At 41.2% G+C, this 5780-nt stretch overlaps 1 protein-coding gene across 1 annotated transcript in view; it reads right to left on the reverse strand.

The window, feature by feature from the left end:
- Positions 1–670, reverse strand: part of nrcamb (neuronal cell adhesion molecule b) — a gene marked incomplete in the record, with an annotated part of 104357 nt that extends 103687 nt beyond the window's left edge. The window contains 1 exon segment of the mRNA XM_014019740.1: positions 522–670.
- Between the last annotated feature and the right edge of the window lie 5110 nt (positions 671–5780).

Genomic DNA, 5780 nt, shown 5'->3' on the forward strand with positions numbered 1-5780 from the left:
TCTCAGGGGGACTATCATTACCAGAGTGGGAGTGATGAAGGGAAATTAAACACAAACTGACTGGTCAGTCCAAACTAGATAAGAGTTGTGATATGAACACGAAGGGGATCAAAACATGTGGGGAGCAAATCAGCTTATAGGACACAAGGGATTTTGGTGTATTAAGACAGCAATTTCATCAACACAAGCGAAAATAAGCAGCTACAGTGGAGCTGTGTACTGTAAATCTACAGCTTCCTCAGCATCTTTAGGCTGCCAAACCCTGACAGTCCAGTGTGTGCACCTGCTTTTACTGAAGCACTCGAGCCCAGGTGATATGGCTCAGAAACACAACATGCAGAACCCAGTAAAGTCTTTTTTTTTCTCTAAAGACACGTGCGCATTTGCTATCCTGATACAAAGCTCCAAAGAGGACAGCGCGTTGTTTTAGCATCTTCTTTCCTCTACAAACTCCTGACTGAAGTGGGAGCCGCACCGCACGTGCTTATTATGAATGGTAGCTGTAATTTAACTCATCTTACCTGTTTCTGTAGCGACTCCGTCTCTTCAGCTCCTCTTAGCGACGTAGCTGCTGTTTATTTACGCACAGTCCCGTTCCAGCGCCGACGAGCCTCTTCTTTCTCCTCCTCCTGCTGTTGCTGCACTTGCCCCTCTCGCTCTCTCTGCCTCACTGGTCCTTCTCTCCTCTCCCACCAGTTTCACACGCGCGTGCGCGCGCTGTCACAGGCAGAGGAGCTGCGCGCGCTGCAGCGCCGCTGCTGATGCGTGGTGGCCTCGAGGCACTGAAGCAACCCAACAAATTGTTACACAAATAGACACAGAGTGCTTTAGCCTTCCAGGAGCTTCAGCTGGACAACAGCTGTTTGAGGTTTTAATCATAGAACAAACCAAAAGTTGTTCATTAAGGAGCTCAGCAATGTCCGCTTGTTGGTATTTAACAGCAGGGAGCAGCTTTTAGTTCTATACGGGAATACATTTTCAAAGTGGGGATTTTGGAAATGTAACATAGCTACTCTCAACAACCAAACTCTGCTTTAAGCTTTTATTGTTTCATATTTTAAAGAGAGCTCTTTGCTCTCAGACCTGGGTTCCTATGGGTTTCTAAAAGTGGGAGGCAGAGCTTCGTTATCAGGTTCCTCTCTTGTTGAACCAACTCCCACTTTCAGTCCATGAGGTGAGTTTTTTAAACTAGACTTGAGACTTTATTTTTGTTAAATCCTATTCGCACTATACTCTGCTGTAATTGCACATCTGCGTTTCTTGTCTGTATTGTGATACTTCACTTAACAGTTATTGGTCTGTTGAGATTGTTTATGCACTCAAAACAAGCAATTTCTGATTCCTAATGTTGGATTCTGAAACAAAACATATTTTTCTATTCTTGAACAATTCTTTATATTATCCATCCATCCATCCATTTTCTGTACACGCTTCTTCCTTTTCAGGGTTGTGTGGGTCACTGGTGCCCATATCCAGCAGTCACAGTGCGAGGGGCGGGGTACACCCTGGACAGGTCGCAAGTCCATCACAGGGCCACACATAGAGACAAACAAGACAAACAACCACTCACTCTCTCACTCACACCTAGGGACAATTTAGAGTTATCAATTAACCTAACAGACATGTTTTTTGGTCTGTGGGAGGAAGCTGGCGTGCCCGGAGAAAACCCACGCATGCACAGAGAGAACATGCAAACGCTACCCAGAAAGGTCCCCGGACCGGGATTTGGACTGGTGACCTTCTTGCTGAGAGGCATCAGCTCTACCAACTGAGCCACCGTGCCGCTCTTTATATTATATTTTTATTATTAGTAGATGTATCATGGCTAGTCAGTGTTAATTTTGTTTTGTGTGTACTGTCTATAGTTTGTGAAGTAACTAGTATGTGAACTTTTGTACTGATGCTGCTGTGACACCTGAATTTCCCCGCTGCGGGACAATAAAGGCTATTTATATTCTATTCTATTCCATTCTATAGTTTAGGTTTCCTGAGTTATCCTGTTAAGCTGCTATAGACTGCTGGAGGTTTCTTCTAATTAGAAGGGAGTCATTCCTTTCCACTGTCGCCAACCTGTGGCTCAGCATAAGAGATTGTGCATAATCTCTGTGCATGTGTGGTTTTTCTTCAGGTACTTTGGTTTTCTTTCCCCAGACCAAAAACATGAATGATAGGCTAATTGGTAACTCTAAATTGTCCTTAGAAAGTTAATGGTTGTTTGTCTTTTTTGTGTATGTGGCCCATGTGGTACACCCTACCCTTCGCACAGTGACTGATGGATATGGGTATCAGTGAACCTGAAAGGAAGAAGCGAGATAATGGATGGAAATCTTATAATGAACTATATGTGAATGTATTTCATTAGAGCAGAAATTAATGGACTGTAACTGGGCTTGAATCAGAATAAATGACTTGGACCTGTTTTTGTTTCTTTTGTAGCTACAGTGTCTTGAGATAGCTTTAGTTGTGAACTGGTCCTAAAGACAACTGAATAAAATTGTTTGGGCAGTAATTGTCAGAAGCCAGTGACATCCTCTTATTGAGTAGTGGGCGCCAATCATCACATACATCAACAAGGATTCTGCTTGATGAGGCCGTGTGACTTTATTAGCACATTTTCCCTTTGTTCATTAGTCCATTGGTTTATCTTCTATCCAGTGCTGCTTACTTTTTTCTTCATCTCTGGCTTTGAAATGGCAGCCATCTGCTGCCACAGAATCAAACCCATAGAGTAAAAGACGCCCGTATCCCCATAAAGGCGAGTCGAGTTTGCCAAACAAACATAGTTTGCGGTTCGAGACGTGATCCAAAAGCTGGTTCACTGAGATAAACAAATTAGGTGGAGATGTGAAGCAAACAGAGAATGGGTTTAGGCTTTAGATAGGCAATCATCTGGGACTCGGCTACGCTCAACTGCAGATAACAAGCCGACTGAAGGGCTTTAAAGGAGTAGTTCAGATCTTTGGTGTGGGGTTCTGGGGAAAGTTATGACCAATTTATGTCTTGCTTTTTGTAGAGTTATTTGAATGACTTTCGTTTCGAGGAACAGAGATTAACCATGACTGGATTCAGAAAGCAACATGCCATTTGACTAAAGCCATCCTCTCGAGGTGATTTGCGATTCTCATCCACCTCGGAGACATTTGTAATTGTCCTTGCCTCTCATTTTAGATTGCCTCCAGATATCTCTGCAGAAGTCTTGGATCTCATTATAAATTTTCCCATGCATATTATCTGTAAAATACTCTGAGGAATTTTTTGAAGTTCAAGGATGTTGCACCTTAGAGACAAAGTATGGCACTTTGCAAGATGTCACCATACGTTCATTAAATACAAAAAGCCACTGGAGACAACGTAGTCTTTTCATGTCTCACAGTCTTGTTTTTATTTTTATTTTTTGAATTTATTTTCAAGAAGGAAAAGGAAGAATGAGTCTATTGTGTGCAGATTATCTATCATGAATATTTTGGTGTTAATTTTTAATATATCATTTTGTTATAAATCAACACTCCAAAGCAAATTATGTGTTAATGAGCTGGGTTTATTTGCTACGGCTAAGCGTGAGGTGTAATTGAGGAGTTGCCACCTTGAGTATAAACAGTTGTTGCAAAAAAAAAAAAAAAAAAAAAAAAAAACCAAAGGTGGGAGAACATCCTTAATACACAATTAAACAAAGAACTAAAGGGACACATTTGTGTTTACAGTCTGGAGGTTGTGCCAAAAGGTGTGAAAGAAAATGAAATTAGTGATGTGATTACTGCTGGAAAACCAGCTCGCATGTCAGATCTGTTTACATCAGAGGGGGATACATTTCGTCTCTCAGTGTGGGGTGTAATTACACTCAGAGTTCTTTAAGATTGCGTGCAGGCAGCATTTACTAGTTGAATAACCAGTGGGCACTGAACTGATCAGAATAATTAAAAGGTTAGTTGGGCTCTTTTAAAATGAGATTCTGCGGAAAGATTATGAATAGTTAATAGCTTACCTGTTGGAGATAGCTTACTGAATGACATGTTTGGAGAAATGGAGTCGTTATTCGGAATTTAGTGGTGTTTGTATGAACTGCAGTACAATGTTTTTGAAATTGAAATTATTTAAAGGTGGCAGCAATCCATTTTAGATCTAGGCTCATCTTAAACCTCATCACTCTGGTCAACATTAAAGTCTATTATTCAAACCGAGGTTGTTTTTTTTTACTCCATGTAATATCTTTAACCACAGAAACAATCGCTCTGCCATCTTTTTTTTTTTCATGAAAAACAGGCAGACGATTGGAGCAGCTCTAGGGAAAAGGGGGAGGGTGATTTTGATTAACAAACACATGGCACCGCCCACATGACGTGATGATGTCATACGGCGTACATGATGACGTAACTTGTTCAAAAATCGAACTGTTCGATGGAACAAATGGCTCGTCAGGTTCCGGGTCCCTTCAAAGAACCATTCATCCCATCTCTATGACACAACATGAAAGATGGTTTAAAACCCTAGCAGGGAAGGCAATGGATTGTAGACAGTACAGTATCTCGCAAATGTGAGTACACCCCTTACATTTAAAAAACATTTTAGTTAATCTTTTCATGGGACAACACTGAATACCTGGCACTTTGATACAATAGTGTACATCTTGTATAACTGTGTAAATTTGCTGTCCTCTCAAAACAACTCAACACACCAATAAATGTGTAAACGTCTGGCAACAAAAGTTGGGGGTGTACTTACTCTGTGTGATACTGTTTGTAGTTTTAATATTTTAATGCATTTGTTAGTTTTCTTTTGGCTGTTCCCCTTTTCGAGGGTTGCCACAGTGGTTCAACTCCCACAAAGAAATTGGACATTTTTTTTAATTTTTCTGGATGCCCTTCCTGACAACCTGGGCTCAAACCTGTAGCCTTGAAAACACAAGACTACGGCACTGACCACCAAACTACTGCAGCCCTTTTTATTTATTTGTATTTGCACAAAATCTATTTGTGCAACTAAAATAGAGAAGAAATATCTGTGAACCACCCTCATCTGTAAATGCAATGCCTCATTCCTTCACTTTGGTTACTCGAATACAATCACAAACTCCTAAAACACTAAAGGCAAACATCAATTCAGTTCAAAAATATAATTTTTTGATTTTCACCAAGCATTTATCTGTGCTGCTGTTAAATTCCAGTTAAAACTATGTTTATAAATGTTTTGCACTCTGTGATGTTTCTCCCTGCCACACCCCCACCCCAAGCACCTTTTCCTGCATCCTCTGCCTCCTTAAGCCAGCCCTGTTTTCGTGTGTGTGTGTTTGTAAGCAGTCGGCGAGGAGCTGTCGGTGCACGAGTTTATGCTGGGGGGAAATGTGACTCATCACAAGCTAGAGCCGTTATCCAGCTGCCTGAGCACAGCCTCGCAGTCAACTCGCCTCACCTTCCCTGATTTTATGACTGGTAGCTCAGGGATGAGCAGTGAAATTACATTCCCCTGACAAACACAGCCCTGCCTTTACAAGATAAGATTTGAGTAAAGAGACGCACACTCACAGGAACTAGTGGGTTCTCTAACCGTATGATGCGGTTTTTGTTTTGCAAATTAGAAATATCTAATTAAGCCGAGCACCTCGGATCCTGAGCCATGAAGGTTTATCAGTCGAAATCTTTGTTGGGTTAATTAAGACAGTTGTGAGTACATGTTGTCAACTTAATATTTACCCTGCTTAATATCCTCAGACTGTCAAAGAAGCTGGAGCTTTACTCGGATATTAATCAGCTTATCTTCAAATAATTAGAGAAGTCAGGGTGCTG

Source organism: Austrofundulus limnaeus, unplaced genomic scaffold, assembly GCF_001266775.1.
Source record: "Austrofundulus limnaeus strain Quisiro unplaced genomic scaffold, Austrofundulus_limnaeus-1.0 Scaffold229, whole genome shotgun sequence".
Classification (NCBI taxonomy): Eukaryota; Metazoa; Chordata; class Actinopteri; order Cyprinodontiformes; family Rivulidae; genus Austrofundulus; species Austrofundulus limnaeus.